Raw genomic sequence first — 12375 nt, 5'->3', positions numbered from 1 at the left:
AGTTATATTCCTGTACATAGGGGGCAGTATTATAGTAGTTATATTCCTGTACATAGGGGGCAGTATTATAGTAGTTATATTCCTGTACATAGGGGGCAGTATTATAGTAGTTATATTCCTGTACATAGGGAGCAGTATTATAGTAGTTATATTCCTGTACATAGGGGGCAGTATTATAGTAGTTATATTCTTGTACATAGGGGGCAGTATTATAGTAGTTATATTCTTGTACATAGGGGGCAGTATTATAGTAGTTATATTCTTGTACATAGGGGGCAGTATTATAGTAGTTATATTCCTGTACATAGGGGGCAGTATTATAGTAGTTATATTCCTGTACATAGGGGACAGTATTATAGTAGTTATATCCCTGTACATAGGGGGCAGTATTATAGTAGTTATATTCCTGTACATAGGGGGCAGTATTATAGTAGTTATATTCCTGTACATAGGGGGCAGTATTATAGTAGTTATATTCCTGTACATAGGGGGCAGTATTATAGTAGTTATATTCCTGTACATAGGGAGCAGTATTATAGTAGTTATATTCCTGTACATAGGGGGCAGTATTATAGTAGTTATATTCTTGTACATAGGGGGCAGTATTATAGTAGTTATATTCCTGTACATAGGGGCAGTATTATAGTAGTTATATTCCTGTACATAGGGAGCAGTATTATAGTAGTTATATTCCTGTACATAGGGGCAGTATTATAGTAGTTATATTCCTGTACATAGGGGCAGTATTATAGTAGTTATATTCCTGTACATAGGGGGCAGTATTATAGTAGTTATATTCCTGTACATAGGGGGCAGTATTATAGTAGTTATATTCCTGTACATAGGGGGCAGTATTATAGTAGTTATATTCCTGTACATAGGGGGCAGTATTATAGTAGTTATATTCCTGTACATAGGGGGCAGTATTATAGTAGTTATATTCCTGTACATAGGGAGCAGTATTATAGTAGTTATATTCCTGTACATAGGGAGCAGTATTATAGTAGTTATATTCCTGTACATAGGGGGCAGTATTATAGTAGTTATATTCCTGTACATAGGGGGCAGTATTATAGTAGTTATATTCTTGTACATAGGGGGCAGTATTATAGTAGTTATATTCTTGTACATAGGGGCAGTATTATAGTAGTTATATTCTTGTACATAGGGAGCAGTATTATAGTAGTTATATTCCTGTACATAGGGAGCAGTATTATAGTAGTTATATTCCTGTACATAGGGGGCAGTATTATAGTAGTTATATTCTTGTACATAGGGGGCAGTATTATAGTAGTTATATTCCTGTACATAGGGGGCAGTATTATAGTAGTTATATTCTTGTACATAGGGGGCAGTATTATAGTAGTTATATTCCTGTACATAGGGGGCAGTATTATAGTAGTTATATTCCTGTACATAGAGGGCAGTATTATAGTAGTTATATTCCTGTACATAGGGGGCAGTATTATAGTAGTTATATTCCTGTACATAGGGGGCAGTATTATAGTAGTTATATTCCTGTACATAGGGGGCAGTATTATAGTAGTTATATTCTTGTACATAGGGGGCAGTATTATAGTAGTTATATTCCTGTACATAGGGGGCAGTATTATAGTAGTTATATTCCTGTACATAGGGGCATTATTATAGTAGTTATATTCCTGTACATAGGGGGCAGTATTATAGTAGTTATATTCCTGTACATAGGGGGCAGTATTATAGTAGTTATATTCCTGTACATAGGGGGCAGTATTATAGTAGTTATATTCTTGTACATAGGGGGCAGTATTATAGTAGTTATATTCTTGTACATAGGGGGCAGTATTATAGTAGTTATATTCCTGTACATAGGGGGCAGTATTATAGTAGTTATATTCCTGTACATAGGGGGCAGTATTGGGCTAATTTCACACGATCTTTCAAGCCTTTGTCACAGAATGGTAATGGGTAATGTGTCAGTCTCGCTCTCACATTAATGTATATTTGATGTCGCCCGTTTTGTTCCGTTATCGCTGCTTTTTTCATTCAAACTGAGGAAAAGCAAGATGGACATGAGTGTGAGGGGGGGTCTCCTTGCTCCTCTGTAGGACACATCTTGCGTCTCCCGGTGCTGACCCGTCCCTGCGCTCCGTTGGCCGCGGCTTCTCTCTGATTATGTGCCGGTCACATCCCGAGGACACAAATTATTTCATCAGACAGAATAGTAATGAGACCGGGAGCGTGCGGCCCCCGCCACGTGATGTCCCCTGCAGCGTGGACGCGTCACGGCCGAGATGTGATGGGGAACGTTAGTCACTGACTATTGCGTCCGGCGCTTTGGTCGCAGTGACAGATGCCACGCACACAGCTCTGACCACAGGCACAATGGAAGCCATAAAAGTCATGTGACCCTGGTGCGGCTCCGGTAATGGATCGCCATCTGTACCTCCCTCCACGCTGGCGCTGCACAGAGTCCGGGGAAGACTGAGCCCAAACTAAAGAGATGTCAGACCGTATACCCCCCCCCCCCACCGCCTGGCGCAACCGTCCAGACAGCCACCATCTGCTCACCACGACCACCACAATCACCACATGTCCGAGGAGGAATCATAGCTGGGGCAACTAATCATATGAAGGATTATAGGAGACTTCTAATCCTGACCGCAATGCAGAAGAGAAGCAACTAGATCAGAAGTGGTCAGGAATGAGCCCATCACACACTCATCTACAGCGCAGTGCTCCACTCACAACCAGAGCTGCGGTCTCATATTCTGTATGTAGTGATCTCCCCCTAGTGGTGGTATATAATGTGTATGTAGTGATCTCCTCCTAGTGGTGGTGTATAATGTGTATGTAGTGATCTCCTCCTAGTGGTGGTGTATAATGTGTATGTAGTGATCTCCCCCTAGTGGTGGTGTATAATGTGTATGTAGTGAGCTCCCCCTAGTGGTGATGTATAATCTGTATGTAGTGATCTCCTCCTAGCGGTGGTGTATAATGTGTATGTAGCGATCTCCCCCTAGTGGTGGTGTATAATCTGTATGTAGTGAGCTCCTCCTAGTGGTGGTGTATAATCTGTATGTAGTGATCTCCCCCTAGTGGTGGTGTATAATGTGTATGTAGTGATCTCCCCCTAGTGGTGGTGTATAATGTGTATGTAGTGATCTCCTCCTAGTGGTGGTGTATAATGTGTATGTAGTGATCTCCCCCTAGTGGTGGTGTATAATGTGTATGTAGTGATCTCCTCCTAGTGGTGGTGTATAATCTGTATGTAGTGATCTCCTCCTAGTGGTGGTGTATAATGTGTATGTAGTGATCTCCCCCTAGTGGTGGTGTATAATGTGTATGTAGTGATCTCCCCCTAGTGGTGGTGTATAATGTGTATGTAGTGATCTCCTCCTAGTGGTGGTGTATAATGTGTATGTAGTGATCTCCCCCTAGTGGTGGTGTATAATGTGTATGTAGTGATCTCCCCCTAGTGGTGGTGTATAATCTGTATGTAGTGATCTCCCCCTAGTGGTGGTGTATAATGTGTATGTAGTGATCTCCTCCTAGTGGTGGTGTATAATGTGTATGTAGTGATCTCCCCCTAGTGGTGGTGTATAATCTGTATGTAGTGATCTCCCCCTAGTGGTGGTGTATATTCTGTATGTAGTGATCTCCCCCTAGTGGTGGTGTATAATGTGTATGTAGTGATCTCCTCCTAGTGGTGGTGTATAATGTGTATGTAGTGATCTCCTCCTAGTGGTGGTGTATAATGTGTATGTAGTGATCTCCCCCTAGTGGTGGTGTATAATGTGTATGTAGTGAGCTCCCCCTAGTGGTGGTGTATAATGTGTATGTAGTGATCTCCCCCTAGTGGTGGTGTATAATCTGTATGTAGTGATCTCCCCCTAGTGGTGGTGTATAATGTGTATGTAGTGATCTCCCCCTAGTGGTGGTGTATAATGTGTATGTAGTGATCTCCCCCTAGTGGTGGTGTATAATCTGTATGTAGTGATCTCCCCCTAGTGGTGGTGTATAATGTGTATGTAGTGATCTCCCCCTAGTGGTGGTGTATAATGTGTATGTAGTGATCTCCCCCTAGTGGTGGTGTATAATGTGTATGTAGTGATCTCCCCCTAGTGGTGGTGTATAATGTGTATGTAGTGATCTCCCCCTAGTGGTGGTGTATAATGTGTATGTAGTGATCTCCCCCTAGTGGTGGTGTATAATCTGTATGTAGTGATCTCCTCCTAGTGGTGGTGTATAATGTGTATGTAGTGATCTCCCCCTAGTGGTGGTGTATAATCTGTATGTAGTGAGCTCCCCCTAGTGGTGGTGTATAATGTGTATGTAGTGATCTCCTCCTAGTGGTGGTGTATAATCTGTATGTAGTGATCTCCTCCTAGTGGTGGTGTATAATGTGTATGTAGTGATCTCCTCCTAATGGTGATGTATAATGTGTATGTAGTGATCTCCCCCTAGTGGTGGTGTATAATGTGTATGTAGTGAGCTCCCCCTAGTGGTGGTGTATAATGTGTATGTAGTGATCTCCCCCTAGTGGTGGTGTATAATGTGTATGTAGTGATCTCCCCCTAGTGGTGGTGTATAATGTGTATGTAGTGATCTCCCCCTAGTGGTGGTGTATAATCTGTATGTAGTGATCTCCCCCTAGTGGTGGTGTATAATCTGTATGTAGTGATCTCCCCCTAGTGGTGGTGTATAATGTGTATGTAGTGATCTCCTCCTAGTGGTGGTGTATAATGTGTATGTAGTGATCTCCTCCTAGTGGTGGTGTATAATGTGTATGTAGTGATCTCCTCCTAGTGGTGGTGTATAATGTGTATGTAGTGATCTCCCCCTAGTGGTGGTGTATAATGTGTATGTAGTGATCTCTCCCTAGTGGTGGTGTATAATCTGTATGTAGTGATCTCCTCCTAGTGGTGGTGTATAATGTGTATGTAGTGATCTCCCCCTAGTGGTGGTGTATAATCTGTATGTAGTGAGCTCCCCCTAGTGGTGGTGTATAATGTGTATGTAGTGATCTCCCCCTAGTGGTGGTGTATAATGTGTATGTAGTGATCTCCCCCTAGTGGTGGTGTATAATGTGTATGTAGTGATCTCCCCCTAGTGGTGGTGTATAATGTGTATGTAGTGATCTCCCCCTAGTGGTGGTGTATAATCTGTATGTAGTGATCTCCTCCTAGTGCTGGTGTATAATGTGTATGTAGTGATCTCCTCCTAGTGGTGGTGTATAATCTGTATGTAGTGATCTCCTCCTAGTGGTGGTGTATAATGTGTATGTAGTGATCTCCTCCTAGTGGTGGTGTATAATCTGTATGTAGTGATCTCCTCCTAGTGGTGGTGTATAATGTGTATGTAGTGATCTCCCCCTAGTGGTGGTGTATAATGTGTATGTAGTGAGCTCCCCCTAGTGGTGGTGTATAATCTGTATGTAATGATCTCCCCCTAGTGGTGGTGTATAATGTGTATGTAGTGATCTCCTCCTAGTGGTGGTGTATAATGTGTATGTAGTGATCTCCCTCTAGTGGTGGTGTATAATGTGTATGTAGTGATCTCCTCCTAGTGGTGGTGTATAATGTGTATGTAGTGATCTCCTCCTAGTGGTGGTGTATAATGTGTATGTAGTGATCTCCCCCTAGTGGTGGTGTATAATGTGTATGTAGTGATCTCCCCCTAGTGGTGGTGTATAATGTGTATGTAGTGATCTCCCCCTAGTGGTGGTGTATAATGTGTATGTAGTGATCTCCTCCTAGTGGTGGTGTATAATCTGTATGTAGTGATCTCCCCCTAGTGGTGGTGTATAATGTGTATGTAGTGACCTCCCCCTAGTGGTGGTGTATAATCTGTATGTAGTGATCTCCTCCTAGTGGTGGTGTATAATGTGTATGTAGTGATCTCCCCCTAGTGGTGGTGTATAATGTGTATGTAGTGATCTCCCCCTAGTGGTGTTGAATGTGTATGTAGTGATCTCCTCCTAGTGGTGGTGTATAATGTGTATGTAGTGATCTCCTCCTAGTGGTGGTGTATAATGTGTATGTAGTGATCTCCTCCTAGTGGTGGTGTATAATGTGTATGTAGTGATCTCCCCCTAGTGGTGGTGTATAATGTGTATGTAGTGATCTCCTCCTAGTGGTGGTGTATAATGTGTATGTAGTGATCTCCCCCTAGTGGTGGTGTATAATCTGTATGTAGTGATCTCCCCCTAGTGGTGGTGTATAATCTGTATGTAGTGAGCTCCTCCTAGTGGTGGTGTATAATGTGTATGTAGTGATCTCCTCCTAGTGGTGGTGTATAATCTGTATGTAGTGATCTCCCCCTAGTGGTGGTGTATAATGTGTATGTAGTGATCTCCCCCTAGTGGTGGTGTATAATCTGTATGTAGTGATCTCCTCCTAGTGGTGGTGTATAATGTGTATGTAGTGATCTCCTCCTAGTGGTGGTGTATAATGTGTATGTAGTGATCTCCTCCTAGTGGTGGTGTATAATGTGTATGTAGAGATCTCCCCCTAGTGGTGGTGTATAATGTGTATGTAGAGATCTCCCCCTAGTGGTGGTGTATAATGTGTATGTAGTGATCTCCTCCTAGTGGTGGTGTATAATCTGTATGTAGTGAGCTCCCCCTAGTGGTGGTGTATAATCTGTATGCAGTGAGCTCCCCCTAGTGGTGGTGTATAATGTGTATGTAGTGAGCTCCCCCTAGTGGTGGTGTATAATCTGTATGTAGTGATCTCCTCCTAGTGGTGGTGTATAATGTGTATGTAGTGATCTCCCCCCAGTGGTGGTGTATAATGTGTATGTAGTGATCTCCCCCTAGTGGTGGTGTATAATGTGTATGTAGTGATCTCCTCCTAGTGGTGGTGTATAATCTGTATATAGTGAGCTCCCCCTAGTGGTGGTGTATATTCTGTATGTAGTGATCTCCTCCTAGTGGTGGTGTATAATCTGTATGTAGTGATCTCCTCCTAGTGGTGGTGTATACTGTGTATGTAGTGATCTCCTCCTAGTGGTGGTGTATAATCTGTATGTAGTGATCTACCCCTAGTGGTGGTGTATAATCTGTATGTAGTGATCTCCCCCTAGTGGTGGTGTATAATCTGTATGTAGTGATCTCCCCCTAGTGGTGGTGTATAATGTGTATGTAGTGATCTCCTCCTAGTGGTGGTGTATAATGTGTATGTAGTGATCTCTCCCTAGTGGTGGTGTATAATGTGTATGTAGTGATCTCCCCCTAGTGGTGGTGTATAATGTGTATGTAGTGATCTCCCCCTAGTGGTGGTGTATAATCTGTATGTAGTGATCTCCTCCTAGTGGTGGTGTATAATCTGTATGTAGTGATCTCCTCCTAGTGGTGGTGTATAATCTGTATGTAGTGATCTCCCCCTAGTGGTGGTGTATAATCTGTATGTAGTGATCTCCTCCTAGTGGTGGTGTATGTGTATGTAGTGATCTCCTCCTAGTGGTGGTGTATAATGTGTATGTAGTGATGTCCCCCTAGTGGTGGTGTATAATCTGTATGTAGTGATCTCCCCCTAGTGGTGGTGTATAATCTGTATGTAGTGATCTCCCCCTAGTGGTGGTGTATAATCTGTATGTAGTGATCTCCCCCTAGTGGTGGTGTATAATGTGTATGTAGTGATCTCCCCCTAGTGGTGGTGTATGATGTGTATGTAGTGATCTCCCCCTAGTGGTGGTGTATAATGTGTATGTAGTGATCTCCCCCTAGTGGTGGTGTATAATCTGTATGTAGTGAGCTCCTCCTAGTGGTGGTGTATAATGTGTATGTAGTGATCTCCCCCTAGTGGTGGTGTATAATCTGTATGTAGTGATCTCCCCCTAGTGGTGGTGTATAATGTGTATGTAGTGAGCTCCCCCTAGTGGTGGTGTATAATGTGTATGTAGTGACCTCCTCCTAGTGGTGGTGTATAATCTGTATGTAGTGATCTCCTCCTAGTGGTGGTGTATAATCTGTATGTAGTGAGCTCCTCCTAGTGGTGGTGTATAATGTGTATGTAGTGATCTCCCCCTAGTGGTGGTGTATAATGTGTATGTAGTGATCTCCCCCTAGTGGTGGTGTATAATGTGTATGTAGTGAGCTCCCCCTAGTGGTGGTGTATAATGTGTATGTAGTGATCTCCCCCTAGTGGTGGTGTATAATCTGTATGTAGTGATCTCCCCCTAGTGGTGGTGTATAATGTGTATGTAGTGATCTCCCCCTAGTGGTGGTGTATAATCTGTATGTAGTGATCTCCCCCTAGTGGTGGTGTATAATCTGTATGTAGTGATCTCCCCCTAGTGGTGGTGTATAATCTGTATGTAGTGATCTCCCCCTAGTGGTGGTGTATAATGTGTATGTAGTGATCTCCCCCTAGTGGTGGTGTATAATGTGTATGTAGTGATCTCCCCCTAGTGGTGGTGTATAATCTGTATGTAGTGATCTCCTCCTAGTGGTGGTGTATATTCTGTATGTAGTGATCTCCCCCCAGTGGTGGCTGCAGGCAGATAAAAGCCATTTGTAATTATTATCTAAGCTCATTCTCTGGGTTTGATGTTCAGAAAGGAGCCAGTTACTTTAGATGCAGCTTTAGATGTAACTAGAGTATAGATCGGCCTGTGAACTCTTCATTGCGTCAGTTTTGTGCACGGTTTATGAAGTTTTCACAATGGTGACAGATAATGAGAGCGGGTGCACAGCGGTCGGTCACGGACGGGCGACCTCAGGAACGCCGGAGTCATTAAGATAAACCAATCATTTGTAGACGTGGAATGGAAATGCGGCCGAGTCTTCCTATGGGGGAGGGGCTCACAAGTAAAGTGGGCGTTTACCGCCAAAGATGAAGTGCGGTTATTTACATAAAATACACTCCGGCTCCTGCAGAACACGGGGGCCTCATCCCCTTCCCCAACAACCTTGAGGCAATGAGTGGGCAGCCGTGCAGGGGGTGTAACGAGGCGCGAGGCGAGGAGACGGCTCGGGCACTCAGCATCTCTCGGCCATCTGTCTGCACTGGGCACGAGATGACCAGGGACGGCGCTGGCAGGACCTGCATCAGGAGGAGGGGGCGCACCACATCTGGAGTGAGCCTCAATCACGGGCGGAGAAGGGGGGGTAGCGGCTGCCGCGTGCCCACCGCAGCCAACACAGGGCCCCACGGCATCCCGGCCACACAGGGCCCCACGGCATCCCGGCCACACAGGGCCCCACGGCATCCCGGCCACACAGGGCCCCACGGCATCCCGGCCACACAGGGCCCCACGGCATCCCGGCCACACAGGGCCCCACGGCATCCCGGCCACACAGGGCCCCACGGCATCCCGGCCACACAGGGCCCCACGGCATCCCGGCCACACAGGGCCCCACGGCATCCCGGCCACACAGGGCCCCACGGCATCCCGGCCACACAGGGCCCCACGGCATCCCGGCCACACAGGGCCCCACGGCATCCCGGCCACACAGGGCCCCACGGCATCCCGGCCACACAGGGCCCCACGGCATCCCGGCCACACAGGGCCCCACGGCATCCCGGCCACACAGGGCCCCACGGCAGCGCACCCGGCACTTCTCCCATGATACATACAGGCACCTAGGACCTGGGTGTCGGCTGGTGCGGTTTGGGTGCAGCTCTGGATGTGACTGCAGTATAACACATATGATGTGACATGTGGTGACCCCCGTCCCCCCTGGTTCATGACCCCCAGTGATATGGACGTCCCTGGTAATTTATCAGCTCCAGCCATTGTTATAGACAGATGGGAATACAGAGCGCAGATTACACTAATCTTTAACCCCGCGCTGGCTGGAGGGAAGTGCTGCAATGTGGGTGGATAGAGACCCCCATATGGGATGTGTCTGCTGATTTATACAAGTGTTGTACTCCAATCACATCCAGAGCTGCAGTCACAAATCTACTGGCTGCTGATGGAATCGATCCATAAGGATTGGATAAAGCACAGAAAGCTGCCGCACTGCTGGAAATACATATGGAGGCCTATAGAAATGTATATGTCACTAGGATTTGGATGTTACTAGAGGATGAGACCTCAAGGTCAGAAGAAGGTCATGGACAATGACCTGTGCAATCCCCCCATACCCCATCAGCGGGGAACACTCCCCCCTGTCCACTCCATGGCTGCAGCAGCCCCTCACCTCCCGCTGACACCATGATCCAAATTACCTCATTCACTTTCATTAGAGCTGGGAGGAGGCAGAGAGGGGGAAGGAGACGGAGAGGGAGGGGGAAGGAGATGGAGAGGGAGGGGGAAGGAGACGGAGAGGGAGGGGGAAGGAGAGCACCGGCAGAGGGGACAGAGGAGGAAGGAGATGGAGAGGGAGGGGGAAGGAGAGCACCGGCAGAGGGAACAGAGTAGGAAGGAGATGGAGAGGGAGGGGGAAGGAGACGGAGAGGGAGGGGGAAGGAGAGCACCAGCAGAGGGGGAAGGAGAGCACCGGCAGAGGGAACAGAGGAGGAAGGAGATGGAGAGAGAGGGGGAAGGAGAGCACCAGCAGAGGGGACAGAGGAGGAAGGAGACGGAGAGGGAGGGGGAAGGAGAGCACCAGCAGAGGGGGAAGGAGAGCACCGGCAGAGGGAACAGAGGAGGAAGGAGATGGAGAGGGAGGGGGAAGGAGACGGAGAGGGAGGGGGAAGGAGAGCACCAGCAGAGGGGGAAGGAGAGCACCGGCAGAGGGAACAGAGGAGGAAGGAGATGGAGAGAGAGGGGGAAGGAGAGCACCAGCAGAGGGGACAGAGGAGGAAGGAGACGGAGAGGGAGGGGGAAGGAGAGCACCAGCAGAGGGGGAAGGAGAGCACCGGCAGAGGGAACAGAGGAGGAAGGAGATGGAGAGAGAGGGGGAAGGAGAGCACCAGCAGAGGGGACAGAGGAGGAAGGAGATGGAGAGGGAGGGGGAAGGAGAAGGAGAGGGAAAGGGAGGAGGAAAGAGAGCACCGGCAGAGGGAACAGAGGAGGAAGGAGATGAAGAGGGAGGGGGAAGGAGAGCACCGGCAGAGGGAACAGAGGAGGAAGAAGAAGGAAAGGGAGGAGGAAGGAGAGCACCGGCAGAGGGGACAGAGGAGGACGGAGATGGAGAGGGAGGGGGAAGGAGAGCACCGGTTAGAGGGGACAGAGGAGGAAGGAGAGCACCAGCAGAGGGGGAAGGAGAGCACCAGCAGAGGGGGAAGGAGAGCACCAGCAGAGGGGGAAGGAGAGCACCAGCAGAGGGGGAAGGAGAGCACCAGCAGAGGGGGAAGGAGATGGAGAGGGAAGGAGATGGAGAGGGAGGGGGAAGGAGATGGAGAGGGAGGGGGAAGGAGATGGAGAGGGAGGGGGAAGGAGAGCACCAGCAGAGGGGGAAGGAGAGCACCGGCAGAGGGAACAGAGGAGGAAGGAGAGGGAGGGGGAAGGAGAGCACCAGCAGAGGGGGAAGGAGAGCACTGGCAGAGGGAACAGAGGAGGAAGGAGATGGAGAGGGAGGGGAAAGGAGAGCACCAGCAGAGGGGACAGAGGAGGAAGGAGATGGAGAGGGAGGGGGAAGGAGAAGGAGAGGGAAAGGGAGGAGGAAAGAGAGCACCGGCAGAGGGAACAGAGGAGGAAGAAGAAGGAAAGGGAGGAGGAAGGAGAGCACCGGCAGAGGGGACAGAGGAGGACGGAGATGGAGAGGGAGGGGGAAGGAGAGCACCGGCAGAGGGGACAGAGGAGGAAGGAGACGGACAGGGAGGGGGAAGGAGAGCACCAGCAGAGGGGGAAGGAGAGCACCAGCAGAGGGGGAAGGAGATGGAGAGGGAAGGAGATGGAGAGGGAGGGGGAAGGAGATGGAGAGGGAGGGGGAAGGAGATGGAGAGGGAGGGGGAAGGAGAGCACCAGCAGAGGGGGAAGGAGAGCACCGGCAGAGGGAACAGAGGAGGAAGGAGATGGAGAGGGAGGGGGAAGGAGAGCACCAGCAGAGGGGGAAGGAGAGCACCGGCAGAGGGAACAGAGGAGGAAGGAGATGGAGAGGGAGGGGGAAGGAGAGCACCAGCAGAGGGGACAGAGGAGGAAGGAGATGGAGAGGGAGGGGGAAGGAGAAGGAGAGGGAAAGGGAGGAGGAAAGAGAGCACCGGCAGAGGGAACAGAGGAGGAAGAAGAAGGAAAGGGAGGAGGAAGGAGAGCACCGGCAGAGGGGACAGAGGAGGAAGGAGATGGAGAGGGAGGGGGAAGGAGAGCACCGGCAGAGGGGACAGAGGAGGAAGGAGACGGACAGGGAGGGGGAAGGAGAGCACCAGCAGAGGGGGAAGGAGAGCACCAGCAGAGGGGGAAGGAGATGGAGAGGGAGGGGGAAGGAGATGGAGAGGGAGGGGGAAGGAGATGGAGAGGGAGGGGGAAGGAGATGGAGAGGGAGGGGGAAGGAGAGCACCGGCA

General features: G+C 48.7%; 1 protein-coding gene across 4 annotated transcripts in view; it reads right to left on the bottom strand.

Moving 5' to 3' along the window:
* CACNA2D2 (calcium voltage-gated channel auxiliary subunit alpha2delta 2) overlaps positions 1 to 12375 on the bottom strand; it is a 217657-nt gene that overhangs the window by 108559 nt on the left and 96723 nt on the right. The gene's annotated exons all lie outside the window — the stretch shown is intronic.

This window comes from Engystomops pustulosus, chromosome 10 (genome assembly GCF_040894005.1).
Source record: "Engystomops pustulosus chromosome 10, aEngPut4.maternal, whole genome shotgun sequence".
NCBI classification, from domain to species: domain Eukaryota; kingdom Metazoa; phylum Chordata; class Amphibia; order Anura; family Leptodactylidae; genus Engystomops; species Engystomops pustulosus.
Note: the sequence above shows the minus strand (reverse complement) of the source record. Positions and strands in the feature narration are given on the sequence as shown.